Source organism: Rhinopithecus bieti, unplaced genomic scaffold (genome assembly GCF_001698545.2).
Source record: "Rhinopithecus bieti isolate Rb0 unplaced genomic scaffold, ASM169854v2 scaffold_15133, whole genome shotgun sequence".
Classification (NCBI taxonomy): Eukaryota; Metazoa; Chordata; class Mammalia; order Primates; family Cercopithecidae; genus Rhinopithecus; species Rhinopithecus bieti.
The window spans coordinates 363,298-376,401 of NW_016808815.1; the positions used below are offsets into that span (position 1 = coordinate 363,298).

At 36.9% G+C, this 13,104-nt stretch overlaps 1 protein-coding gene across 1 annotated transcript in view; it reads right to left on the reverse strand.

The window, feature by feature from the left end:
- ANKS1B (ankyrin repeat and sterile alpha motif domain containing 1B) overlaps positions 1–13,104 on the reverse strand; it is a 626,390-nt gene that overhangs the window by 317,752 nt on the left and 295,534 nt on the right. The window lies entirely within an intron of this gene.

A 13,104-nucleotide genomic window follows, 5' to 3' on the forward strand; every position in this document is an offset into this window, starting at 1 on the left:
CACAAATGAGTGAAAACATGCAAAGTTTGTCTTTCGGTGCTTGGCTTATTTGACTTCATATAATGTCCTCTAGTTCCATCCACGTTGTTGCAAATGATAGGATCTCATTTTTTATGGCTGCATAGAACTCCATTGTGTATATGTGCCACATCTTCTTTATCCATTCATCTGTTGATGGACACTTAGGTTGCTTCCAAATCTTGGCTATTATGAATAGTGCTGCTGTAAACATGGGAGTGCAGATATCTCTTTGATATACTGATTTCCTTCCTTTTGAGTTTGTATCTAGCAGTGGGATTGCTGGATCATATGGCAGTTCTATTTTTAGTTTTTTGAGGAACCTCCATATTGTCTTCCATAGTGGCTGTACTAATTTACATTCCCACCAATGGTGTATGAGTTTTCCCTTTTCTCCACATCCTTGCCTGCATTTGTTATTGCTTGCTTTTTTAATAAAAGCCATTTTAACTGGGGTGAGATGATATCTCATTGCAGATTTATTTGCATTTATCTGATGATCAATGATGTTGAGCACCTTTTCATATACCTGTTGGCCATTTGTATGTCTTCTTTTGAGAAATGTCTATTCAGATCTTTTTCCCATTTTAAATCAGATTGTTATATCTTTTTCCTATTGAGTTGCTTGAGGTCCTTATATACTCTACTTATTAATCCCTTGTTATAGGGGTAGTCTGCAAATATTTTCTCCCATTCTATGGGTCATCTGTTTGCTTTGTTGATTGTTTACTTTGCTATGCAGAAGCTTTTGTTTGATTGCTTTTTTTTTTTTTTTTTTTTTGAGACAAGGTCTTGCTCTAACACTCAGACTGGAGTGTAGTAGTACAACTATGGCTCACTGCAGCCACAACTTCCCAAGCTCAAGCAATCCTCCCACTACAGCCTCCCAAGTAGTTGGGACTATAGGCATGCACCACCAAACCCAGCCTTTTTTTTTTTTTTTTTTTTTTTTTTTTGTAGAGGCAGTGTTTCCCTATGTTGCCTAGGCTAGAAGCTTTTTAACTTGATGTGATTACATTTGTCCATTTTGCTTTGGTTGCCTGTGCTTTGGGGTTATTACTCAAGAAATCTTCACCTAGAACAATGTTCTAGAGACTTTCCCCAATGTTTTCTTTTAGTAGTTTCATAGTTGCAGGTCTTCGATTTAAGTCTTTAATCCACTTTTATTTGATTTTTATATATGGTGAAAGACAGGGTCTAGTTTCATTCTTCTGCATACAGATATCCAGTTTTCCCAGCACCATTTTTGCAGTTAAGATTCATTCTATTTTATTGTACATTTTCTTTCTCCACAAGGCAAGAAACATAATCATCAAATATCTAAGTTTTATATCTTAAAGTTTCTTTGGCCATTAAAAGGAAACACTGACTCTCTTTCTCTTGATTCCAGTTTTAAATTTTCTGAAAATAATTCTGATTGGCCCGACTTGAATTAGATCAATCTGAAATATTCCACTGTTGAGAAGGCATAAAGTGGCCAACTGTTCTGGTTTGCGTGAAATTAAAGGGTTTCCTGGGATACAAATGTACAGACTCTGACACTACCATTGATTATTTGTAATAGTAAATGAAACATCATGTCTAATGTATCCTGAGTGCTTCAAATCTTTTTAAAAGAAACGGAATTAACTAACTGACATCCATTGCTCTTCTCAAAAATGTTTTCATATTTTGACTGAAACCCACCATGTGTTATGGGTATCTCCTTTCTTTTCGTTTCAGTATCCCTGAAACATATTACCCTGTTTCATGCCTCATGTCTTTACATATGATATTTCCACCCCTCCCTCTTTATTCATGTGTCATAATCCTCTTCATCTAAACTCAGCTCAGACACTGCCTTTGTGAAGTCATTCTGAATCCTGTTCTCCTCCCCTGGGAGAGTTAGTCATTCCCTGTTTTGTTCTCTACTCCCAGGATATACTTCTATATTTGTCTCATAATCCTGTTTTATAATGATTTATTTACAAATATGTCTCATCACTATCCTATAAGGTCCATGAGGTCACATGTTTATATTCCCAGTGCCTAGCACAAAGCCTGACATAATGGCAGTAACCCTATAAACATTTGATAAATTGAAAAAGAAATCTAGAATAGGAATATTTTAAATTTGGTATAGGGCATCAGGTATCATGTACCTATTATTTCTATGATCAGTCTCTGGATAACAGCCAGTATATCTGGCATATTTATGTTAACATTTAAATTACATAGGCTAGTGTATCAAGAATAATGTGGTTACTAAAATCAGTAACATGATTTGGGCCTTTAAAGAAGGTAATTTCAAGCTTGACTTTGCTGTAGGCTCAAAGTTTATAACTTGTTCCTAAATAGAAGTTAAATAATACCAAAATAGATGTATAAATAAGAACAGAAAGTATGAACATAATCAGCCCTGTTCTCTGACAGGTGGGTTGGAGGCTGAGGATGCATCAAACAGTAAGGAAAGTCCTCTGTGGGCAAACGTGGGAGGGATAATTTGGCTTCCTCTCTCCACAGGCAGATGGAGGCCTTTTCCCCCTGCACAGTTTCTGAGAATGCAATGAGGAAAGATGATTGGGATGCTCATGTGGAACAAGCATAGTATTTGGCTTACATTAAAAAACAGAATGAAATGAGTATCCCTAGGCAGAACTAACTTACCCAAGACACTTCAACATTTCTAAACTCATTTCTCTGAAACAGTCTAGAAATAGAAATATATGCACATATTAGACTACATATAAAAATGTATTTGTACATGTATTTCTAGACACATACATACATACACATACATTGCATAATATATACATGCACTTACATATACACACATACACACACACACAACACACACACACACACACACACACACAAACTCTCTAATGAAAACTGTGCCAATTTCAAAAGTGAAGCTAAATTAGATTTCAGTTCTGCTTCCTTGCATCACAAAATGAGGCTCTCCAGCTTAATACTGGCATTCCCAAGCCAGGTCAAGAAAGTAGGAACTGATAAGCTGTCTAGTATATTTAGCTCTGTAGCTAAATCTCTAGAAAGGTGCTGCATCTGACATTTCTTCAAATTAAAGGAAATTTCATAAGACTTGGTAGGGAAAAAAATATGTCAGATGAACAGATACGTATATCTTCTTGCACTTTTGCCCAAAATGTCATTAAAATGATAGAAATACATTTGTAAAGGCATAAAGACATAAAGACAAGCAGAACAAGAAATGAAACTACAGTAACAAAATTCTGGATGTTATAAAGTAGTTACATGACAAATGACTAAGCAGACTTGAGAACTGAATCCAAAGCTGCTATAGGAAAAACTAAAAATCAACCTGGTAAGACTACAGAGGACTCACGAATTTCATACCAGACATGTCTGAAAGAATAGGTGAATAAAAAGGCAAAAGTGGCAACTATGTGAAAGTATATTTTAAAAGCAGTTAGATTCCCATATGCCTTTCCCACTCTACAGCCTGGTGACTATCCTTCCCTCAATCTTGCAGAACACTGAAGATTTCTTCTCTTAGAAGAGTAAAATAGTTCCCTAAACCAATCACAGTTTAGGGTATGGTAACATAAGGAAACTAGGTGATTGAGAAAACAGGTATACTGGATGTTGACATTCCTTTGCCCTCTTTCCTTAAACAGCCCTAAGAACTTCCCATTAGGAGCTTAAAAGAGGGATTTCCTAGGATGTTTAGGTCAAAAGGAAAGATCTAAAGATGCTGTCATCAAGGCTTCTCCAACTAAACAGATCAATGGAATCAACCTAAAGCAAAGCTTATAATGACAATGGCATCTAGAAGACAATATGGTCATTGTTTTAATTTCTCTAGGGAATTTATTCTCAGCACTAGAATTTCACATCCAGTCTATGAAGCAAGAGTGAGGATAGAATAAAGACATTTTCATGAAATTACTGGGAGATGTGCTGCACAGAACAAGAAAAGGCATGGCATACAGAAATCAAGATATCCAACAAAGGAAAGAGGCGACAAAAATCCCCAAATGATGGAGCAGAATTGCAAGGTTGATACCTATCAGAAGGAGTAGAAGGTGACCAGTCCAGATTTAAATGAATGGAAAGACTCAGGTGAGATTCTTCAGAGACATGAAGCGTACAGAATACCTGATACACATAAACATGTTAAGAAAAGATGAATTTGGAATTGGGTTGAATATATATACATAGAAAATCAATTACAATGAGAAAAGACAATCATTAATCCTAGGGGAAGTAAAACATTGTAATGGAAAGGAATAGGAATCAGGGTTTAGTATATGGCTCAGTAACATTATAAATAATGTCTGTCAACAAACATAACAAGTAAATAGAGAAGACTAATCTAACGCAAATTTCACAGTTAATGTGTTAAAGGGATAGTCACGGAAAACATGTGCATGCTTGTGTGGGGTACTATTATAGTAAGCAGTAGGAAAGACAGGAATGGCATATTCCGTAGTGGGATGTCAACAGATAACGTCTAAAACTGAAACATTAAAAAGGAGCAAAACAAATAGATTAGAGACATAAAGATAAATGCCCAGATAACTAGATAAAAGAGATGAAGGTGTTGGGAGGAAGACAGGAAGATGGTTGCAGGGCTGCTTTTTAAAATAATAATAAATATTATATAAATCTTTGATTCTTCAAATCAAATCCTCTAAAACTTATACAATCTTGACTTTATGATGTTATATAATTTGCCTAAATGGAATGCATCAATTCTCACCCATAATTACTTTTTGTAAGCTCAAATATTGAAAATTTGGTAATGTCTTACAAATTGCTTCTGTGTTAGGGATCTATGGCAGACAAACTCTGAAATTACCCCCAATTATTCCTGTTTATGTGTAATCTCCTCCCCTTGAGTGGAAGCAGAACCTCTGGTTTGCTTCTAGCTAATAGAATATGACAAAGACAGTGGCATGTTACTTCCATAGTTATATTACATAAGATTGTAACTTCCATTTTGCAAACATCCCCTCTGTTGATTCTCTCCCTTTCTGGCTTTGATGAAGTAAGCTGCCATATGGAAAGGCCATGTGGTAAGGAACTAAGGGAGGCTTCCAAACTGAGGCTCTCAGTCAAGGAATTGAGAGTATTCAGCAAGGAACTGGGGTCCTCCATTGATAAACCACAAGGAACTGAATCCTGCCAACAGCCATGGGAGCTTGGAACCAGATCCTTCCCCAGTCGAGCCAAAGAAGAGGTCCCATTCCTGGGTGACACCTTGATTCCAGTCTTGTGAGAGAACATGAAACACAGGACCCAAGCCTGCTTGGACACCTGACACACAAAACTGTGAGATAATAAATCTTTTGGATAAGCCACTAAATTTGTGGTAATATGACCACACAGCAATAGATGAATAAAGGATCTAACCAGAAGAGACCATGATTTCAGCACCTCATCAACTCAAGTGTTACAAAGCAAAGATTGTTGACTTCTGCTTGTCAGAGGTATGAATTCTGACTGTGAATGCCCAAGCCCCCAGTTTGTTTGCATCATCCAGCTACTTAAGTTGACACTGCTACACCTAAGGTTCAGTACTGCAACCTCAGATGACTTCATTCTGGGCTATGTCATCCAGAAGTAATACAATTATCTCCCAAATATTAAAGAATTGAAACAAATTACTATCTTTAGCAGTGCCAATCAAATGTCACCCAAGAAGTAAAGTAATTCACTTCAGTAAAATATTCACTTCAGTATTTTAGAGGGAAAAGTCATAAGAGGTAACACATAACAGAAATCTTCTATTTAATAAAATGTACAAGTAGATGGGAAAATCAAGTTTTCACCCTCTAAAAAGCATACATTCTAATTACAACACAATAAATATTTAACAAATCCTGAGTTCTAGGTAAATGGAAAGGAAATTTCCTTTGCTTTTAATTTAGAACAAAAGGTGATATGTGGGTGGTGAAATGGTGCAGCTTATGGTGCCTACATCATTGTACAGAAAGAAAGGGCAGCAGGGAGCTAGAATTTTAGAAGCAGGAAAAAAAATGGTATGACAACCAGGTAGGCAGCAGTAGCCATTTGACTCTCTACCTACCAGCTCTCATAGGCTTCCCTTCCTTAGAGTTATCATAACTATGTTGCTAAAGAAAAAAAAAAGTGTGGTTATTTGTTACTTAGCTGTCCTTATCACACTGACTCAGAAATTAGGTGTACGTGTGGGAAAATTTTCAAAAGAAAATCCACATACAGCTGTGAATCACTCACCTGAAGAACAATGAGCTGAATGGGCAATCACTGAGACAAACTGTCACTTATCAAAATTTCTGTAAGCAATGCATAGGTTAACCTGGGGGTCTGAATCTGTCAGCGCCACGTTTCTTCCAGCTGTCACAATCGGACAAGCTGTCTCCATCATAAAATAATGCAAGTCAAATTCAACTGAGTAAGACTCACAAGAAACATCTGAAATTCAACAGCAGCCTTGCCATCTAGATGATTTTGTGACAAAGTTGATGACAAAGGGTTGGAAATGACAGAACACATCAGTATGGAAGTCTCTCTTTAATGACCCGATGTCATGAATGAAGCATGAAGGACAAGTGACTAAACACATATCATTCTTATTTAATACCATATTGAGGACTAAGGCTCACATTATCCTCTACAGGTACTGCTTGGATCCTGTATTAGTTTCCTTTGCTGCTGTAACAAATGACCACAAACTTAGTGGCTTAAAACAATACAAATGCATTCTCTTTCAGCTCTGGAGGCCAGAAATAAAAAGGCAGTTTCACTGGACTAAAGTCAAGGTGCCACCAGGGCTGCCTCCTCTAGAGGATCTGGGAATAATCTGTTTCTTGCCTCTTCCAGTTACTAGAGTCTATAGGTGTTCCTCATTGGCTCTGGCTCATGGCCCCTTCCTCCCATCTTCAAAGTCAACAGTGTAGTACCTTCTATCATCGCATTTCCTTATTCTTTCTGTAGTCTACTCCCCCTCTACCTCCCTCTTACAAGGACGGTTGTGATTACATTTAGGGACCACCCAGATAACCCAGAATTATTTTCATATCTCAAATCCCTAATTTACATCACATCTGCAAAGGCCCTTTTGCTATAAAAGGTAACATTCACAGTTTCCAGGAATTCAGACCTGGATATTCTTGGGAGCTATTATTCAGCATACCACAGGTCTTGTCTCATAAATGTTTTAATTGGAAGCTGTTCATCTATGGTAAAGAGGTTATTACTCACATACAAAGCCATCTAAAATACAATAAATGTAAATCAATTAGAAAGTGAAAATCAATATTATTTTGACTCCTAAACATTTTATTAATTGTTCTTGGAAATTTTTCAGCCATTTCTCTTGGTAAGCATAATGTAAAAAAAAACTAAAGAGCAGATTTTAGTGGGTCAGTATTATCTTGGCAATCTCATGAGTACTGCTGTGTGTCTGTGCACGCACACATACACACATGAGCACACGCAAGCTTGTGAAGGTCAGAAGACTGGATAAAGGTATACCAAAAGTGGATACTTAAAGAATTCTAATGATACCTGCATGCTGTACTCATGGAATGATTCACACTATAATAACAACCATGGTTGCTGGAATGTGCATCAGTAAGTATCAGGCAATTTTAATTCAAAAGACTCTGTGCAGATTTTGAAGCAGTTGCTCTGACACCTGAGGGTGTAACTATATTTGAAGGTGTGTGGGATGTAGAGAGGAGAAGGAACTAACTTTTATTAAATGGCTACTATGTTTCAGGCACAGAGTTACAGGTTTTACAAATTTTAATGTTAATTAAGGCTCACAACAACAGATGCTGGAAGTATTAAAAGAATAAGATAATAATACCCAGAGAGGATTAGGTAACTCTTCCAAGTTTGCCAGCTAGCAAGCAGTATAGCTAGACCCACATTTTTTGAAATCTAAATATCCATAATGGGCGTTTAGCATATTACAGCCAATATAGGAGAGGTCAAGAGTCAAGAAAACACAGTAGTTCTTTCAGAAGAGCTCTGGGGAAAAAAGGAATGAGACAAGGGGAACAACATTATCACCCACTGCACCAGCTGACAACAGTAGTAGGTCATAATGACTGCAAAACAGTGTGCTGGGCCCCATGTAGTGATGACATCACAATACACAACTCTAAGCAAATAATGTTTCTACTTCTGATTCCTATTTCACTGTTTTGACCCTCCATCACTTATCTGGGCACAGAATATTCATGGTATCACTTCTCCCCATAAAATGGGTTTGACAACCAAGCCCAATTTCTTACTTCATCCTCAAGTGTAGCCTTACACCTTTAAATGAACAGAGATTAACTGCATAGATTTTCCATAATGGGGCTTATTCATTTTCTGTATTATAGTATTTACTTTCTAAAGCTGATTTTACTGAGATCTAGTTTTCCAGCTCACGCCGCTATAGAAATGACTGTTAAAAACTTGATCCAACAGGAATCTGAGTCATTGCCACAATGGGAAAACATCTGTACCATAAAGAAGATAAGATTGTCATTTCGTTAGACTTCCTCTTGACTTGAAACCACTAATCGTGGTCAATAATGGGATATTTATTTGCAGCTCACTAACTGAAATAAAACTGAAAGTGATACCATCAAGATACAGATAATTCTTTGGTAAAGCCACAGCTTTAGGGTCCATGCCTCCAAGGATAATTAAAGAAATAGCTGTTGGTGTTCTGAGTCTGCTTGAGTAACCTATACTTTATGGGACAAAAGAGATAGATTAAGATGGGGTGAATCCAGGCCAAGATTTCACTGAGATCTCAAGTCTATGTATTGAGAATATGTGTTATGTGTGTTTTGTGGGGAAATGAATTAGGTAAGACATGTCATGAAACGAAGGACTGAGAGTCAAGGTGGTTTTTTCTTTATAATACCTGTAGTAGCAAAAATCCCTTTCCTTATTTATAGACCTCCTTTCATATCCTGCCTTCATCATAGAGAAGGATATATCTCTGGTCCTTTTTAGTCCATATCTATGAACAGCTGAAAATACAATGCAAGTAAGAATTCCTTCCCAAAGTTCCTGTTTGCATTTCCATTTATTTACATATGTTCCTTTAGACCTATATAGACCCAAAACAACCTAAGATAAATGCCACTCATAACTGTATCCCTCAGGGGAGCACTGTAATTAACAAAAGCCCATATACTTGAGTTTAATTGATTAATCATTTTCCCTCAACTCTTTCCATTATAATTTAGTTTGTTTTGTGTTAATTCCTTTTTTTAATAATCTCCCAACTCCTCCTATCACCCAGGCTGAAAAACCCAGGAATCAACAAAGACCCTCTCTCTCAACTCTCGCAGACAAAGACCAGTCCAACAGAATCTATCCAACTTCCTTATTCTACTTTTCCAGCTCTGACTGGATTTGTATCTATAATAAATCAAAAAGAGGTCAACTAAGAACAAAACTAACATCATTAGAATAAAATCACCTTATAAACTGGAATGCACGGTGCTAATGTTATTACTTTTCATTCTGATAAAATCACCTTATAAACTGGAATGCATCGTGCTAATGTTATTACTTTTATCTTTTTTTTTTTAGTTTGTACTGCACATCACAGTTTTAATTTTTTTTAACTTTTATTTTAAATTCATGGTTCATGTGCAAGTTTGTTATATAGATAAATTTGTGTGATGTGGGTTTGTTGTACAGATTATTTTGTCACCCAGGTACTAAGCCTAGTACTCATTAGTTATTTTTCCTGATCCTTTCCATCCTTCTAGCCTCCACCCTCTGATAGGTCCCAGTGTGTGTTGTTTCCCTCTATGACTTAAACAAAATGACAAAGAAAGAGCAAGGAACCACATTTAAAAGTGGGCAAAGAACATGAACACTTTCCTAAAGAAGATATACATGTGGCCAACAAGCATAACAAGCTCAATATCAATGATTAGAGAAATGCAAATCAAAACCACAATGAGACACCATCTCACACCAGTCAGAATGGATAATATTAAAAAAACAAAAAAAAAAATAGATGCTGTCAAGGTTGCAGAGAAAAAGGAACATGTATACATGGTTGGTGGGAATGTAAAATAAGTTCAACCATTGTGGAAGACAGTGTGGCAATTCCTCAAAGATCTAAAGACAGAAATACCATTCAACCCAGTGATCCCATTACTGGGTATACACCCAGTGGAATATAAATCATTCTGCTATAAAGACATGCACACATATGTTCATTACAGCACTATTCACAAAAGCAGAGACATGGAATCAACCTAAATACCCATCAATGATAGACTGGATAAAGAAAATATGCTACCTATATACCATGGAATACTATCCAACCATAAAAAAGAAGGAGGTCATGTGCTTTGCAGGGACATGGATGGAGCTGCAGGCCATTATCCTAAGCAAACTAATGCAGGAACAGAAAACCAAACATTGCATGTTCTGACTTACAAGTGGGAGCTGCATGATGAGAATGCATGGACACACAGAGGGGAACAACATATTATTTTTATCTTTACTTGAAAAGTATGTCTTGGTTTCCTTGATATAAAATTCAAGACCTTGGGGATGCAGACAAAATAGGTTGTTTCATTTGGGGTTTGTGATAGGCTGAATAATAGCCCTCTCAGGATGGCTACATCCTAATAACCAGAACCTGTGAATATTTTACCATAACCACACATCACAAAAGGACTTATGAAGCTACAATTAAATTAAGGTTCCTGAGAGTGACAGATTATTATGGGTTATCTGGATAGACCCAATGTAATCACAAAAGTCCTTATAAGAAGGAAAAAAGGGTCAGAGTCAGACAAGGTAATGAGAAGAGGGCAAGGGTCCCAATAGTCTCAACCCCTTACAGCATACATTCAAATACAAAATACCATCTAAATCTCATCAGCTCAAAAGTCCCAAACCTTATCATCTAAAGAATCTATGGGTGAGGTTCTGGATATAATCCATCCTGGAGCAAAATACCTCTCCATCTGTGGATCTGTGAAGCTAGAAAATAAGTTATCAGCTCAAAAAGTACAATGGTGGCACAGGCATAGATAACTAACATAGACATTCTCATTCAAATGGGAGAAAGCAGAAGGGAGAAAAGGGGTCACTATTCCCATGACATTTTGCAATCCAACTGAGAAAATTCTATCATGTTTCAAAACCCAGGAATAATCCTCTGTGGCTGGAGGCTCCATCCTCTGGGCCCATGGCTCTGCCATGACCTCAGAGTTATCCTTTTATCATGAAGGGCAATGTGTCTAAACCTGAGTTATTTTATTAGCCTGTTTTCTAACTGGAGAATTTTGGAAGTGAAACAACTTTTATCATTTTGTTCTTTCTCTGTCTCTTTCAGTCTAAGCCAGCAGTGTTTCTGCTGATATAACATTCTCAAAAACTTTGTGGGTCTCCCACATATGTTACAGGGAGTAAATCCATCAAACAACAGGCTCTTCCACAAATATATGCAGGATAATCCTATCTTTATTCCTGGCTCCTGTTGAGATCTGTGAGGGGATCCATGAGTCATATACTTAATCTTTTCAAACACTTTTTTCTGTGATTAAAATAGTGACCTTTATCTAAAATTGTTCCAAGGCATGAGCAAAAGGCTGCTCAGCCAACCTTTGGCATTCTCGCCAGAGCATACTTTCTTGTAATCAAATCTTCTAACTTTAGCAGTTTTTGAAAGCTGAATAGACTGAGAATTTCCTAAATTATCAAGTCCTAGTTCCTTTTTGTTTAACAGTTCTTCCCTTAATCTATTTATTTCCTCTCACATTTTACTATAAAAAACAAGAAACCAAGCCACATTTTCAAGAGTTTGCTTGGATTTCCAAGCAAATCTCCTTGGCTAAATCTTCATGTTCATGGCTTAGAAATGCTATTTCCCACATGACTGTAGAACAAAATTCTGCTGAGTCTTCTGCCACCAAATAACAAAAAACCCTTAATTCCATCTGGGTCATCATGAGGAGTTCCTTTACTATTCCTATTTCTATATTTATAATAATTTTAATATTCTCTAAGACAATTTAATTTTTCTCTATTATATTCCTCACTTCCTTCTGAGCCCTTACTGGCAGAGTCCTTAATATCTATATTTCCACTAGCAGTCTGTTCACAGAAATCTAGGCTTTTCTACCATGCTCCTCAACATTCTTCCAGCCTCTTCCCACTGGAAGCCACAATCACATTTTTAGGTATTTGTTAGAGCATAACCTCACTTCCAAATCTATATTAGCATCCTACTTCTGCTGCAATAAATTCCCACTAACTTAGTGGCTTGAAACAATGCAAATTTATCTTACTCTTCTGGAGGTTAGAAGTCTCAAATAGATTTTGAAATGTACCGATATTTATGAGTACTACATCACTAAAATTAAAGTGTCATAATGTTCATTCCTTATCGATACTTTAGGGAAGGATCTATTCCTTGCTTTTTCCAGCTTCAAAAGGCTGCCCGTGCTCCATGGCTCATGGCTACATCACTTGGATCTCTGCTTCTGTCATCACATCACTTTCTCACCCTCTGCTTCTGTCATCACATCGCTTTCTCACCCTCTGCTTCTGTCATGGCATTGCTTTTTATGACACTACCCCTCATTCTTTCTTCTCATAAGAACCCTTGTGATTTATCTGAACCCACAGAAGTAATCCAGGATAATCTCATCTCAAGAACACTACTTTAATCACCTGTGAAGAACTTTTTGCTATGCAGGCATACCTCATTTCATTGTGCTTTGCTTTATTGCTCTTTGCAGATACTGCCTTTTTACAGATTGAAGTTTTGTCACAACCCTGCATGGAGCAAGCCTACTAACACCATTTTTCCAACAGCATGTGCTCACCTCATGTCATGGTGTCATATTTTGATAATTCTCACAATATTTCAAGTTTTTTACTATTATTATATTTTGTGTGGTGATCTGTGATCAGTGACCTTTGATGTTACTACTGTTATCACTTGAGGCACCATGATCCACTATCATAGAGGATGGTGAACTTAATCAATAAATGTTGTGTGTGCTCTGACTGCTCCACCAACCAGCCTTTGCCCTGTCTTTTTCTTTCTTCTTGGGCCTCCTAGTTCCTGAGACACAATAATATTGAAATTAG